This window comes from Aquarana catesbeiana, linkage group LG02 (genome assembly GCF_042186555.1).
Source record: "Aquarana catesbeiana isolate 2022-GZ linkage group LG02, ASM4218655v1, whole genome shotgun sequence".
NCBI lineage: Eukaryota > Metazoa > Chordata > Amphibia > Anura > Ranidae > Aquarana > Aquarana catesbeiana.
The window spans coordinates 64,510,710-64,526,545 of record NC_133325.1 but is presented as its reverse complement, the minus strand read 5'-3'; the positions used below and the strand labels follow the sequence as shown (position 1 = coordinate 64,526,545).

Sequence of the window (15,836 nt, the reverse complement as noted above, 5' to 3'; positions counted from 1 at the left end):
AATTATGGCCGGAGAGATCTGGTCCCCTTCAAAGGACTCCGGTAGGCCTCTGATACGCAGGTTGTGCCTTCTGCCCCTGTTGTCAAGGTCTTCCAGGTGCCTCTGCATGTCACGTAGCTGTCGGGTGTGAGAGTCAACTTCTTCCGTTACTGACTGTATGACAGTTTCTTGGTGTTCTGTCACGTTTTCAACCACCCGAACCCTTTCATTCAAAGACTTCAGGTCTAATCTGAGTTCTGAAATGGCCGTTGCTAGGGTCTCTTTGATGTCCTCCGCCACGGAGCATAGGTCCAGAATGGTTAAGGGCGGGTGGGGCCTGAGTTCTATCCCTTCTTCCCCAGCTAAGGGAGGCATCCCCTGAGGTGGTATAGTGGGCAGCTGTTGCGGCTGAGGGGATGGTTGTGAGGAGTGTCCCTGTGTGTGGCGGGAGGGCGCCATATTGCCTCTACCCGTCCGGAACATCTCGGGGATATTCTGCCCCTGTGTACCGACCAGGTCTCTCGGGGACCTCGAGCGGGATGCCGATGAGGTCCTGGAAGCTGTCCCCATGTTCTGTCGTGAGTGCGGTGCGAAAGTACCTCACAATATTAGCGGCTTTCTCCTGTGGCGGACGGAGCTCAGGGATTATGCGACTGTCTCCATGCCAGGTCAGGCCACGCCCCTTCCAGACAGATATGTTAGGCTAGAAATAGTAATATGAAACATTGTTTGGAAGTGTCTTCCAATTGTCTGTTTTGGCAGAGTTCCAAGCTGAATACATGATTTTTTTCACTTTCAAAAGCTGGAATACTTACCTGTTTTGTGCAAGTTTCACACATGGAGAGACCCCTAGTATCCACTGGAGCACCTGCGTGGGACACTATAGCAAGGGTGTTATGGTATTCCACCCTAGTGCTCCTGCGTCCAGATGTGTAAACAGCTGCTGAGTGTCCTCTCCTGACACTGAATAAAGTTGTCATTTCATTATAGTTTCAAACACATCTAGACAACAATGTAATAAACTTATTTTAATTAAAATAGGCATGAACAAATGTAGTTAACCTGCATCTGCCAAAAACTTTGTATTAGTGGTCAAACGAACAATGCTTAATACGAACGATTCTTGTGTCCACGAACCTCAAACTTGTCATTTTAAACTGTACAGCAGTAAAGAAAAGCACATGGACCAGCACGAAAGTAATAATAATAATAATAGGAACACAGGACAAATACTTACTTTTTTGCAGCACTTTCTGATCTTTCTATACTGATCTTGCTCCCTCAATTTCAGGTCTGACCAGCGTTTCCTCAATTGATCCTTGGATCGTCGTACCCCAAAATTCCTGTGCAGACTTCTGACAACTTTAGCCATGATCTTGGCCTTTCTCACATTAGGGTTTCTGTACGGCCCATGATTCCCATCATAGTCTGTCCTCTTTAAGATGTCCACCATCTCCACCATTTCTTCAAAGGACATATTTGAGGCCTTATAGCTCCTCCTGGATCTGGAACTGCCTTGCTCCGGGCTTTCGTTGTTGCTTATAACAGCACACACCTGCTGGGTCTCCGCCATGTGCTCTCCCACTGCCTGGAAAAAGAAGAGGCAGGGAATACACTGGACAGGGGCGGAGTTTCACGCATGCGTAGTGTATATAAAGCCTAAAGCATATGTCTTTTCCCCAGTTGTCAGGGAAGTGTGGTAAGTAGACATCCCCGGGTGAGGGGGTATAGAGAATTCCAGCTGGTGACTAGGAGATACTGAGCAGTGTCATACCTCACCAGTGACATCGGTCCCATTGTGGCTACAGGAAGGCACTCTCCTCCTCTTGCCTCGCTGAGCTCGGTTACCATTCCATGTTGCCAGCACACAGCACAGACACTTCCCCATTTTGAGCTGTTCTCACCCCATGCTCCTCTCCATTCAGGAAATGGCTCACAGCTTCTCCCCAGCCAATGGGAACAGTGGGGTGTGGACTGTGGAAGGCTAAGTAGAAGCCCAGTACTGGAGCGTGGCTGTGGGACCCTAGAGCAGATCGAAGCTGGATTTTGTGGAGAATATGATAATTTGACAGGGAGGCTGCAGGGGCCCTCTGGAACTAGGGGCAGGGTTGCGATTACGACGACCCCTGCAACCCCTTATGCTCCGCCCATGTATAAATATATATATATATTTTTTAGCAGAGACCCTATTGAATAAAATGGCAGTCTTTACAATATTTTATGTAACATTGTATTTGTGCAGCGGTCTGTTAAAAGCATTTTTTTGGCAAAAAATACACTTCAATGAGTTAAGAAAAAAACTAAACAGTAAAGTTAGCCCAATTTGAAAGATGATTGTTGTGCCGAGGATTGTGAAAGATACGTGACCTTTATTCCAAAAATTGTGATTTTCATTTTATCCAAAATCTTGCAGCTCTATGCACGACTATTACATAGAGTAAGGATACCATCCAGCTGATGATACCCTTGCATACAACACTAATTATTTTCTTGCACCGAAATGCACAGTGGCCCTCTGAGACCTCTCCTATGTGATCACTGTCTGTGCTGGCGCTGGCACCTGTAACACTTGTAGACTGGAAGTGAACAATCATGTGCATGACTAACTGCATGAAATGAAGAGACTGCGGGGAGATCAGGGCAACTCAGGACACTCGCTATAAAAACCACAAATCGCAAATTCATACACGTTGTCAATAATCTGTCAGTGCAGGTGTGTCCTCAGGAAAACAAGAATTTATCAATGTTTCATCAGCGTTGCCTTGTGAACTGGAAAATTGGGTGCATTTGCTCCCTATCCTTCTACAAGGATCTGTATGCATCTCTTTACAAGCATTAATTATTATTCATTTATGCATCCCCAGGAGCCTTGGAATGCCTACAGACTTACAGAGCTTTGCAATAACACTGCAACATGTACAAGGGTTATTGTTTAATGCAGAACTAATCTGAGCACCACAATCTCAAAACGCTGTCATTTATTTTTATTTTTAAAGCAAATTCCCCATCCATGCATATCTCCATGATTTATATTGTTGAAAAATCACCTTGTCCCCCCCAATCATTTCTAGCCATTGCTCAATAGGGCAGATAAATCATGTAGCATTTACAGTGCTTTGCAAAAATATTCACCCCCCTTGGCTTTTAACCTATTTTGTTACATTACAGCCCCAGAGCCTGCAACACCTCAGCAAGAGGCACCACTAACCAAACACTGCCATGAAGACCAAGGAACTCTCCAAACAAGTAAGGGACAATGTTGTTGAGAAGTACAAGTCAGGGTTAGGTTATAAAAAAATATCCAAATCTTTGATGATCCCTAGGAGCACCATCAAATCTATCATAAACAAATGGAAAGAACATGACACAACAGCAAACCTGCCATGAGACGACCGCACACCAAAACTCACGGACCGGGCAAGGAGGGCATTAAGTAGAGAGGCAGCACAGAGACCTAAGGTAACCATGGAGGAGCTGCAGAATTCCACAGCAGAGACTGGAGTATCTGTACATAGGACGACAATAAGCCGTACGCTCCATAGAGTTGGGCTTTATGGCAGAGTGGCCAGAAGAAAGCCATTATTTTCAGCAAAAAACAAAATGGCACGTTTTGAACTTGCGAAAAGGCATGTGGGAGACTTCCAAAATGTATGGAGGAAGGTGCTCTGGTCTGATGAGACTAAAATTGAACTTTTTGGCCATCAAAGAAAACGCTATGTCTGCACAAACTAGACATATGCACACTGAAATATTTCGTTTAGGAATTTAGTTATTCCCGAAATTAGTTTTTATTTATTTCGATTTTCGTTAAAAATTGCATTAGTCCGAAAATACAAATTAATTAAGGTCGAATCTGTCATTGAAGGCTTGTGGTGTCTGTCGAATGTTCAAAGAAGATTCGACGGAGCAGCTAAACTGAATGTGTACATTTCTGGTCGAATTTTCCGTCTAGTAGAATTCTAATGTTGTATGACTAGTAATAATTATATTTATTAATTATTTTACTAGTCAACCAACATTAGAATGTCTCTATAGCCTATGGGCGGATGCATTTGACTGGAAATGTACAATTGCAGCGTCGTACAGTTTAGCTGCTCCGTCGAATCTAAGCCAAAGATTCAATGTTTGTATGTTTTTCGTTGCTTTGTCGAATCTTCGTCGTTCATGTTGAATGGTCTACTCTACCGCAACAGTCAGCCAACTTTCACATTCGTTTTTCAATCTCCAAGTGCAATGGCGGGCGCAGCATCCGACGTTGTGTCAGATATAGAAATGGCATTATAATATAGAATCTATAATAATAAATCCCCCCCCCCACAACACGGGCAGCCTCTGAGGCCATCACAAAACTAGCAACACTAGTATCACTTTCACGTTCACAACATTAACACAATAGCAGCAGATTATTATGAACAGTTCACAAGCGCAAACCATCCAACTTGAAGGAGCTGGAGCAGTTTTGCAAGGAGGAATGGGCAAAAATCCCAGTGGTAAGATGTGGCAAGCTCATAGAGACTTATCCAAAGCGACTTGGAGCTGTGATAGCCGCAAAAGGTGGCTCTACAAAGTATTGACTTTAGGGGGTGAATAGTTATGCACATTGACTTTTTTCTGTTATTTTGCCCTATTTGTTGTTTGCTTCACAATTAAAAAAAAAAAAAAAAAACATCTTCAAAGTTTGTAGGCATGTTCTGTAAATTAAATGATGCAAATCCTCAAATCCTCAAACAATCCATGTTAATTCCAGGTTGTGAGGCAACAAAACACGAAAAATGCCAAGGGGGTGAATACTTTTGCAAGGCACTGTACTTTCTGGATTCCATCTACCCTTAGGTCCCCCTATCCTTCAGATGCCAATGAGGCCATCTGGGATTCATGACATCATATTAGCCTGGGCCAGAAACCAGCAAGCAACTGCAAACATGTAAAAGTTTAAAATAAGTAAATATAATTTACCTTTTGTTGGTGTCTGGTTGGGTGTCTTGGCTATGTCTAGGCCCATAACCTATTCAAGATTCTGTATATAGCTCTACAAAACAGACACTGCACAGTCCACATGTGCTTTATCTGCCACTTCCCTGCAGACAGAAAACAGGATATTTATTATCATAGAAAAGACAATAGAGTATACAGTACCATAGATGCAGCTACAAATATAAACACTGCCATCTACTGGCTGAAGAATATATCTGTGGTTGTTGCACAAACATACATGAACAATGCATGCCACAACACTTTCCTACCTACAGTATTTACTAATGCTAGCAGGATACAGAAAAAAAATAGTTAATGTTGATTGAGAGAATTTGAGTTCTTCTTTAAAAAGGGTTTTGTATAACTAGGCAAAATGTTTTTTTGAAAGAATATGAAATAGTTTAAAAGGTAACTCTGCTTTCATGGGAAAAAAATGGCAAATAAAAAAACATAGTATAGCATATTGCAACACAAGTCATATATTAATTGAATGTTATTAAAAACTACCTTTCCTTTTCAATCTGCAAAGCTGTATTTTTCTGTAAAATGCAATTCAATATGGCTACCTCGAGGTGTGCTGTATAGTACACAGATGGTGTACAGAGCGGCCCCCCCCCCAGAAATGTAATTTCCTGCTTGTGTTGATCGGTTTACTAATTTTCCCAGAAGTCTGCATTAAAGGGGTTGTAAAGGTAAAATTTTTATTTTTTAAAAATAACAAACATGTTATACTTGTAAAGAACATAGCACATATCATGAGGGACTCCATTTTAGTTCTAAGACACCATCTTAGTTTTACAGGAAAATTGAGAAAACTCAAATATGAGTTTTAACTGAAACCCACATTATCTTTAAGCTGTTATCTATAGAAAACCTTCTCAAGGTTGCCTATACATTTTAGCTAGAATGTGGAGTTTGGCCTAGCTCATGTTTGTTCTTGATAAGATTAGTGTGTCCTTCACCTGTTAAAGAATATTCTAATAGCAGAAATGATGCAAGATTTTGTCTTATAACACCAGCTAATAGTTAAATATTAACTGAACCTATTTTAATTTCAATGACATGTATAAGGTTAGTAAAACTCCTCCCATCCCTCAAAAGATATAAATGCTGTATTTCTGAGACTCAAATTAGATGTCATAAAGTGGCTAAGCAAACCTGTCTCCTGTGTCACTTTATTGATATCTCCAGGCCTGGGGGTCAACGGAGGTCTTCCTGCATTACCTGAACCTATCTGGGTGGTCTTAGAAGCCGAAATTGCCTACAATCTGGGGGCTCGCCGGGAAAAAAAGCCAAATAAAATCATATCTGAAGGTAAGTCTTCATTTTGTCTTTATTGACGAAATATTTCTTGCCTCAGCTCTGATTAAAGCTTTTTAGACCCGTAAATTAGTAGGGGATAAGAACCACGCCAGAGGTTAATATTAGAGGGTTTTTGGGAAACCCAGAAAGATAAGCAGTACTGCATACACATATATAGAGACATTCCTTTTGGGAAGGGATATGAAGTGGTTAATGAGGAAATAGACTCCGGTGACCCCAAAATCCTTTGCTTTTTCTTATCTATCGCATTAGAAGTTATAAGATAATCTGTTGTGTGTGTGTGGGTCAGAAGACTGGGTGGTAAGAACAGTCGGCTCCCACTGTCAATATGGGTCAGAAACAAGGTAAAGAAGATCCTCCCCCTCTTCCCAATCCAGGAGAAACGTGTAAGGATTTTGTAGCCAGAATTTGTGGTACTAATTATGAATTCATAGTCCCATGGGTTTCAAATTTAGCGGGATGGACCGAAGCCATACACAGTGTAGATCCTTTTCCCCGGGATGGCGCTAATGATGAATTTCACATAGATATGATAAAAGGATTGTGTTTAGGAGATAAGAGAGCTTTCCCTTGGTACCCCGGGGATCCTCAATGGGATATGGATTATATGGAAAAGGGAGGAGAGAACTGGTTAAAATACGCCCCATATTGGTTTCAGAGGGATAATAAGAAACAGAAAAAGCCCACCAAATGTTTAAGTAAGGAAGATTATGACCAGAAACATAGAGAAGAAGCCGATAAAAAGAGATTTGTCCCTGACCCAATAGCCCCACCCCTGCCAATAGTCAGTCATCCTCCACCTGCATATGTACATGTCTATCCGAGTTTAAGAAAAGAAGATATTGATCTTCTGGCTGGACATTATGCAACCAGACAACGGCAGGTCCCCCTCGCTCCACAACCACAACAGCAGATGCCTCCCGCTCCACAACAAGATAGACAGCACCCACAGAGGGCCCGAGTCGAGGTAGGTGAACCAGAAGATGATCAGGGAGCTATAGGAGGGGTAGTTTCACCACCTGGCCAAGAGGAGGAAGAAGACGTTAAAGGGGATAGAATACTTAGTCCCCCTAAAACAAAGAGTGGAACTGTATATAGTAACACTAACCTTCAAGCACCTTTCATGACCATTGGAAATGAATTATTAAAAAAGGTAATAGACATTGAGGACATTGACAGGATAGTAAAACATTGCCCCAAACCCACCGCCTCTGCAGGTGGCACTTTAACTTACTTAAAAAAGGCCTGTAAGGGTAGAAATTACACACAGGAAGACATGCGTCTTATCATTGATGGTATCATAGGACACACCAGTTCCTGGAGCTGGGCAAATGTTCCAAGTATAAACACTATTGACACTGGAAACGCGGGAGCATATGGGCTAAACACAGTACCAGGTAGGGACGCCATGTGGACAGAATTAGAGACTGAAATGATGAGAGTATTTAAAAATAAAAGTTCCCTCCCTACTGCCATAGCATGCAAACAAAAGTCAGGAGAAACTGTAGTTGAATTCTGGAAAAGGTTTCATGAAAATTGGACAACAGAAGCTGGATTAGCTACAACTACTGATGTGGGAGCTTTGTTTATTCAAACTTTTATGAATAATCTAAAACCCCAGTTCGCCTTGGTGGTGAAACAGATGATATCTGAATGGACCACACAGACGATTGACCAATTTCAGGAAACTTTAATACAGAAAGAAGCAGCAGGGTGTTTTGATGTAATAAAAGAGAAAGCAGTGAGTAGCCTTTATCAGGGTGGAGTGCGAACTCAGCCTCCCCAAGATAATGGTGGACAATGGAGCAGTGGAAACAGAGGCAGAGGAAGAGGAAGAACAAAAGGGAGAGGGCATGGTTTTTCCAGACCACCCCAGCAGTCCCGCACATGTTGTTTTAACTGTGGACAAGAGGGTCACTGGAGAAATCAATGTCCTTATGAATGGAATAACCCAAATACTCAAGATCAAGATCAAATGCGTACACAGGGACCCCAATCTAGCCAACCGAATCAAGTTGCCCCAAAGCAACAGGGTCCCCGATTCCCTATACAGTGGAATCAACAGCAACTGAAATGAAGCTGCCCGGAAGGTAGTATCCCAGCATTTCCTTTGATCTCACACTCTTACAATGAACAACCAATTGTGACCCTATATATCAAAAATAGGCCTCTTCCATTTTTAACCGATTCAGGGGCAACTCGGAGCACCCTCAGTGAGGACTACTACAGAGGTGAGACTAAAATTGCTGAACCTTCTATGGGAATTAATGGGATACTTACCAAAACATACAAAACACCACCTTTACCAGTAAGTGATGTTGAAAGGGGAGGTGCAACAGTCTTGCATCATTGTTTCAGGATTATACCAAATTGTCCTGTGAATCTCTTGGGTAGAGATTTGATGGGAAAATTGGGTATAACACTGAAAATGACTACTGAAGGAGGGGTCTTCGTACACTCCAAAGTAATACCAATATATTACACTGAGGATAGTGATCTCCCTCCACCAGATGATCCGGTATGGTCAAAAAGCTCCTTGGATGTAGGTCTTATTTCTTGTACCCCATACAAGGCAGCTTTAAAATCATGGGCACAGCCGGTTTATCACAAACAATACCCCATTTCAAAAGAAAAAGAGGAAGGAGTGGCCCCAATGGTGGAAAGGTTCCTGCAGCTAGGAATTCTTAAAGAGACACTGTCACCCTACAACACCCCCATTAACCCAGTAATGAAGCCAGACGGCTCTTACAGGTTTGTACAAGACCTCAGAGCTATAAACAACCTAGTAATACCCATTGCTCCCATAGTGCCTGATGTGCCATCACTCTTAACTTCCATACCATCCGATGCAGAGTATTTTTCGGTCATTGACCTTTGTAATGCATTTTTTTCAGTTTCTGTTGACGAAGAGACACAGCCTATCTTTGCATTCAATTTCAGAAACCGACAGATGACGTGGTGTAGACTACCTCAGGGCTATGTAGACTCCCCTGTAGTGTACACAGTGGCCCTCCAGGCAACCCTGCGGTCTTGGACACCCCGCCATGGTTCTGTCCTACTCCAATATGTTGATGATTTGTTGTTGTGTAGTCCAAGCCAGAAAGCATGTAAAAATGATGGTTTAGATCTGTTACATTGGTTAGCAGACAATGGTCACAAGGTTTCTAAGAAAAAGCTACAATGGTGTCAGGAAACTGTTGAATACCTTGGTTTTGTACTCTCCAAAGGAGAAAGGAAAATCAGTCACAAGAGAGCTGCGGCTCTCGTGGGTCTGCCCCGCCCACTTACTAAGAAGGACATGCTATCCTTTCTTGGAATGATTGGTTACTGCCGCCAATGGATACCTGATTGTTCCTACTATGATAATCTCCTGAGGCAAGCCACAGGTACTGACATGCCAGATTGTGTGAAATGGAATGATGAAATGTACAATGCTTTTGTGTATCTTAAAACTGCAATGGTCACATCTCCTGGACTTGGACTACCTGAATATGGTAAAATGTTTCACTTGTTTGCAAGGGACAACTGTAAAACAATGGCGGGGGTCCTGGCTCAGGAGCATGGGGGGAAACTCCGCCCAATTGCGTTTTTTTCAAAAGTTGTGCCGATGCCAGTACAGGGCATGCCGGCGTGTCTCAGAGCTCTGGCATCCTGTGCGATGGTGGTGGAAATGGCTACATCATTCACTCTAGGGCATGCCACCACACTACACACCACTCACAATGTATCCATTCTACTAAAGAACATCCATACCCAGCACATGTCAGCCCAGAGGCTGAGCGGTTATGAAGTAATTTTACTTTCTAACCCAAAACTTGAGATCAAATATGCCTCTCCCACTTCTGGCCCAGCTCCAATCCTGAATGCCTTGCTAGGCTTGAAAGGTGAAGAAGATGAGGTAGTGCCTCAACATGAATGCATGGACCTCATCCACCAAGACACATCCCCAAGACCAGACATGTCTTCAACTGCTCTCCCTGGAGCACAGAATGTCTTTGTGGATGGGTCTTGTTCAAGACCAAATGATAACACATACCATGCAGGGTATGCTGTTGTACAGCTGCCTGATAAAATACTGGAAGCAAACCCTGTCCCATTCCAATCAGCACAAGCTGCAGAACTTATAGCCCTTACTCGAGCTTGTCAGCTTTTTGAAGGGCAGGATGTAAACATTTACACAGACTCCAAGTACGCGTACGGTGTCGCGCATGATTTTGGAGTCATATGGAAAAGGCGGGGCTACATAGCAGCAGACGGTAAATCCATCTCTCATTCCACGCTTGTCACAAGTCTGTTAGAAGCTATACAATTACCAAGGTCCATAGCTATACTACACTGTAGGGCACATACAGGGCAACAGGATGACATAGCCAAAGGCAACGCCTTAGCTGACAAAGCAGCAAGAGAAGCAGCATCCACACAGCCTGCAAACATACAAATGCCATTACTCTCACCAGAAATTCCTCTTTTGGATCAAACATTGCGTGATCTCCAAGCATATGCCACAGACCAAGACATCCAGCAATGGAACTCAATAGGTGTGCAGACAAACCCAGAAACTGACCTTGTCTGCCAAGAGGGGAGACCATGTATCCCTGTAGCCAGTGCACCCATTTTTATTTCACAATACCATGGGATAGGTCACAGAGGGTGGAAAGTCACATGTGAACTTTTGGATAAGGATTTTTACATTCCAGGTCTTCCCTCTCTCGTTAAGGCATATGTTTCCAGATGCATCACATGCATTCGGAATAACCCTAGCAACCCTCACAAAGCAAAACACGAACATCTGATATATCCATCTACACCATTCACTCATCTGCAGATAGATTTTACACACATGCCCAAACTAGGTAAAAGACAGGAATATTTGCTAATAATAGTGGACATGTTTTCAAGATGGATAGAATTGTTTGTAACTACAAAGGAAGATGCACAAACAGTAGTGAGGATTCTGATACAAGAAATTATCCCAAGGTGGGGTTGCCCACTGCAGATCAACTCTGACAATGGTCCTGCATTTGTGGCCAAAGTTTGTCAAGACCTGGTAAAAACACTGAAAATAGAATGGAAGTTTCATATTCCTTACCACCCCCAGAGTTCAGGTATAGTGGAAAGGATGAACAGAACCATTAAAGATAAGATCAGGAAGGCCACTGGAGGTACGTATGCAAATTGGAAGAAGGTCCTACCAGCTGTACTAGCCGAGGTAAGAATGACACCCTCTAAAAAGACAGGATACTCTCCTTTTGAAGTCTTAATGGGTAGGCCATTCCCCACCCCATGGGCCAGACAGCCACTTATGTTAGAAAGAGGGGACCTAGATCTTATTCAGGAAGAATATGTAAAAAAACTTATTGAAACTTTGGATAAAGTTGAAAGGAATGTTGCTCGCACCTCTCCTTCTTCTTCACAGGAACCTACACACCCTTTCCAGGTGGGTGACACCGTGGTGGTCCAGAGATTGAACCGCACCAAGAAACAAGAGTTTCCCTTCGGACCCCCAACCACAGTGATCGCAGTCACCCGCACAGCTATTTTGGTAGAAGGACAACAGGCCTGGATTCATGCAAGTCGCGTAAAGAAGGTCAACCAGGACCCTAAGAAGCAAGGTAAAGATAAAACACAGAGAGGTGAAGCAGGTGATATAAATCCTCGAACACTGAGTGAAGCAGGTGGTCAAGACTCTGAACAAGATGACGTCGCTTATTTCATCACGGACTTCTGGGAAGGCCTTGTGCCTCCTATGCTGGGCTGCCCTGATTGTGTTCCTGCCAACTTGGCTGATAACTAACTGTATTTATTATTCTGAAGATTTGGGACTCATAAAGGGTATTTGTGGGGCCTCTAACACTCTACAACAGAATAATACACATGACAGACACAAGAGAAATGAAAACTCAGAAAGTTTTACAGATAAAATGTTATTATTGAAGTTTAAATATAGCTACGCCCAGAAATCTGGATTTGAAAAATGTTGGATATGTAGTAAACTCCATCCTAGCACTGCTAGAATCCCCTTAATGGCAGTACCTCTAAACTTCACCCCACTCCTTAATGGCACACCTCCTGTCGTCCTTACAGAAGTCATAAGAACACTTTCAAATAATACCCTTACTTTCCAAATCACTGGTAGAAGTCATTCCCCAGACTGGTGTTTTAGGCTGGGAAACTCCACAAATGGAGCTGAAGTTTGCCAACAAGCTAATATTAATTTTTCAATGACTTCAATTGAAAGCCCTTTCTTTCATACTTCAGAACCTGCCCTAAACACCACTCTAATAAACTTTCTTAACTCCAGTTCCACTTCCACAGTAGGACAATTATTGTCGAGTTTAACTTTTTCCAGTTTTTCTGATGAAATGATGACAATATTCAACAAACGATCCTTAGCTCTAGGAAACAGTATTTATATTTGTTGTGGAAAAATCTGTCACCCTTGGATCCCCACCGAACCCCAAGGATGGTGTTATCTTGCATCCCTAGTCCCCATCATGGGCGTAGTAGGAGATAGCAAGGGAAGACACCTCCTTGAAGCTAGCATACATCCTAGGTACCCTCTCAAACACCGTAATACAAGGGAGTTATTTCTTACAAAAGATATGGCATGGGCTTGGTTCCCCTCCTGGACTGGGTGGGGAATAGACTTAATGAAAAGGTTGAATAATTACACTGGAATCATTGATGAAATAATGGAAAAGAATTCTGATGATATTACTAAATTAAATATAGAAACTAGGGCAATTAGAAAACAATTAGAACTACACGAGTTAGCCATAGAAAGCATGAGTGCTGCTTTAACTGGGTTATGTGAAAACACAGAAGATTATGAGTGTTGTACCTGGTTTCATAACACAAGTATGGAGGTACCAGATTATTATGATATAATTGCACAACACCGGAAAGAAGTAAGCAAATTACAAGATGAAGCTAGAAACATTGCTAAGACATGGGATCCTTTTGCAAACCTAAGTTCTGGGATAGGAATTTTGACATGGATAAAGAGTGCTGCCATAACTATAATTATGATTGCTCTTTTTGTTTTGTTCCTATATGCCTGTTATAAGCTTATAATGTGCATAATTGTTAAGGCATCCCGAACCCCTGATCCTGCTGCTGCGAATAGAATTTATCTGAGTATGTATTATGATAGAAGAAAATTTACATAACTGTGAAAGATAGTGACCCATATAAATAATGTCTCAAAGAGGGGATTGTAAAGAACATAGCACATATCATGAGGGACTCCATTTTAGTTCTAAGACACCATCTTAGTTTTACAGGAAAATTGAGAAAACTCAAATATGAGTTTTAACTGAAACCCACATTATCTTTAAGCTGTTATCTATAGAAAACCTTCTCAAGGTTGCCTATACATTTTAGCTAGAATGTGGAGTTTGGCCTAGCTCATGTTTGTTCTTGATAAGATTAGTGTGTCCTTCACCTGTTAAAGAATATTCTAATAGCAGAAATGATGCAAGATTTTGTCTTATAACACCAGCTAATAGTTAAATATTAACTGAACCTATTTTAATTTCAATGACATGTATAAGGTTAGTAAAACTCCTCCCATCCCTCAAAAGATATAAATGCTGTATTTCTGAGACTCAAATTAGATGTCATAAAGTGGCTAAGCAAACCTGTCTCCTGTGTCACTTTATTGATATCTCCAGGCCTGGGGGTCAACGGAGGTCTTCCTGCATTACCTGAACCTATCTGGGTGGTCTTAGAAGCCGAAATTGCCTACAATACTTACCTTCACTGTGCAGCTCGTTCTGCACAGAGTGGCCCCGAACCTGGTCTTCTGGGGTCCTTCGGCGGCTGTTTCAGCTCCTCCCCGCAAGCATTAACCACCTTAATGCGAGCTCCCTCGCATGGTGGTTAGTGCTTGCGGGCGCGCTCCCGTGATACAGCCGGCGGCTATAGCCGCTCACTGTATCACTCGGCCCCGCCCCACAGCGCGCCGCGTCATTGGATGTGATTGACAGCAGCGCGAGCCAATGGCTGCGCTGCTTCCAATCCATCCACTGTAGCCAATCAGCGGCCAGTGTGAGCGGAGGAATAGATGTCGGGAACGAGAAGCTGACTTTCGAGGCGTCAGGTAAGTAAAACGGGGGGGCTGGGGGCGGCGGTATTGTCAGAAGTTTTTTCACCTTAATGCATAGAATGCATTAAGGTGAAAAAATTTTTACCTTTACAACCCCTTTAAGATACAATTCAGATTTTAAGCATCCCCTGCAACATAAATTTCATTCTTGGTGTTATACTCCCAAAGGGAAATCATGTCTAAAGGGATGCAGACCCTGCAGCTTTTCTCATTAGACCCATTCAGGTGCTTATTGATATATATAAAATCACTTCCATACAGATGCTTAGCACATGGACACAGACAAACATCACTTTATTCAGAATAACAAAAGGTAGGAAACTGCAAGAAAGTTTGTTAAAAGAGAGAGATTTCCCTTCCTGTTACAGAATGGGGTAGTACTAAGTATTACCAGGGAAGCAGACTTTCTAGGCTAAAAATCAATGGAGAAGATATAAAAATATAAATTTATTGAGAAATTACAAATACATAAAAATAGGAATGATCATTGTAACATTGTGCTCACTGCACAATATTCATAGATGCATATATGTTACAATGTTCATTCCTATTTTTATGTATTTGTAATTTCTCAATAAATTTATATTTTTATACCGTTATATTCTCTCCATTGTTTTTTAGCCTAGAAAGTCTGCATCCCTGGTAATACTTAGTACTACCCCATTCTGTAGCTTTAATAATTTATGGACGTGGCTTATTTTTGATGCACTTTTTTCTTTGTCCATTTCCCTTTCTGTTTCAGAGATGCATCTGGAGGTAAGAGAAAATCTCTCCATAGTGAGGAGGAATCTGTTCTTACACAGTTTTCACTGGAACAGGTGTCCCCATTAGAAGATTTTGCCTCTCCCTTTTGCCATAATTTTCTGTCCCAGTGACAATGGCTACCAGGACTATAGAGAGAGTGAATATCCAAAACTGTGACACATGTAAGCCTCGGGTGAGCAGGTGGGGCCTACAGGGGTGGCTTGTCATGTCCTCCATGCTTGCCCACTAACTCGTTGGGCACGAAGTAGGAAGGCCTACCCCGCATGGGTTCTTCTGGGCTATGTTGGGCACTTTGTTACAGAGTCACTTTACTACACATGGGATACCTTTGTTTTGCACCATCTTCATCAATGCCCTGAGACAAGGCTAAGGCTGCCACGGGGGAATATTCGACCTTAAGGCGGATCTCTACTATTAGAAATAAACATACACCATGTACAAGTGCACTGCAACCGTTCTCCATTTAACTCTTGGGTCCCCATGACAATGTACAGTACATCTTCTCTGTGATCTGCATTTAGGAGGGACATGCTGAGCCTTGTCCACATCCACCTGTCCAGCTATTTCCACTACCATTCCCCAGTAGCAGAGTGGGCCCAGCCATGCACTCTTGCATGGATTCCACACGTGTACTTAACTTGACTCGTGAACTTCTGTACCTTTGTACAGGATGGGAACCCCTGTGGTG

At 42.5% G+C, this 15,836-nt stretch overlaps 1 long non-coding RNA gene across 1 annotated transcript in view; it reads right to left on the bottom strand.

Moving 5' to 3' along the window:
- Window positions 1-15,836, bottom strand: part of LOC141126921 (uncharacterized) — a 113,206-nt gene that overhangs the window by 16,835 nt on the left and 80,535 nt on the right. The window contains exon 2 of the long non-coding RNA XR_012241460.1: window positions 4,936-5,057. This is a non-coding gene — a long non-coding RNA (uncharacterized lncRNA). The remainder of the gene's footprint in view (window positions 1-4,935; window positions 5,058-15,836) is intronic.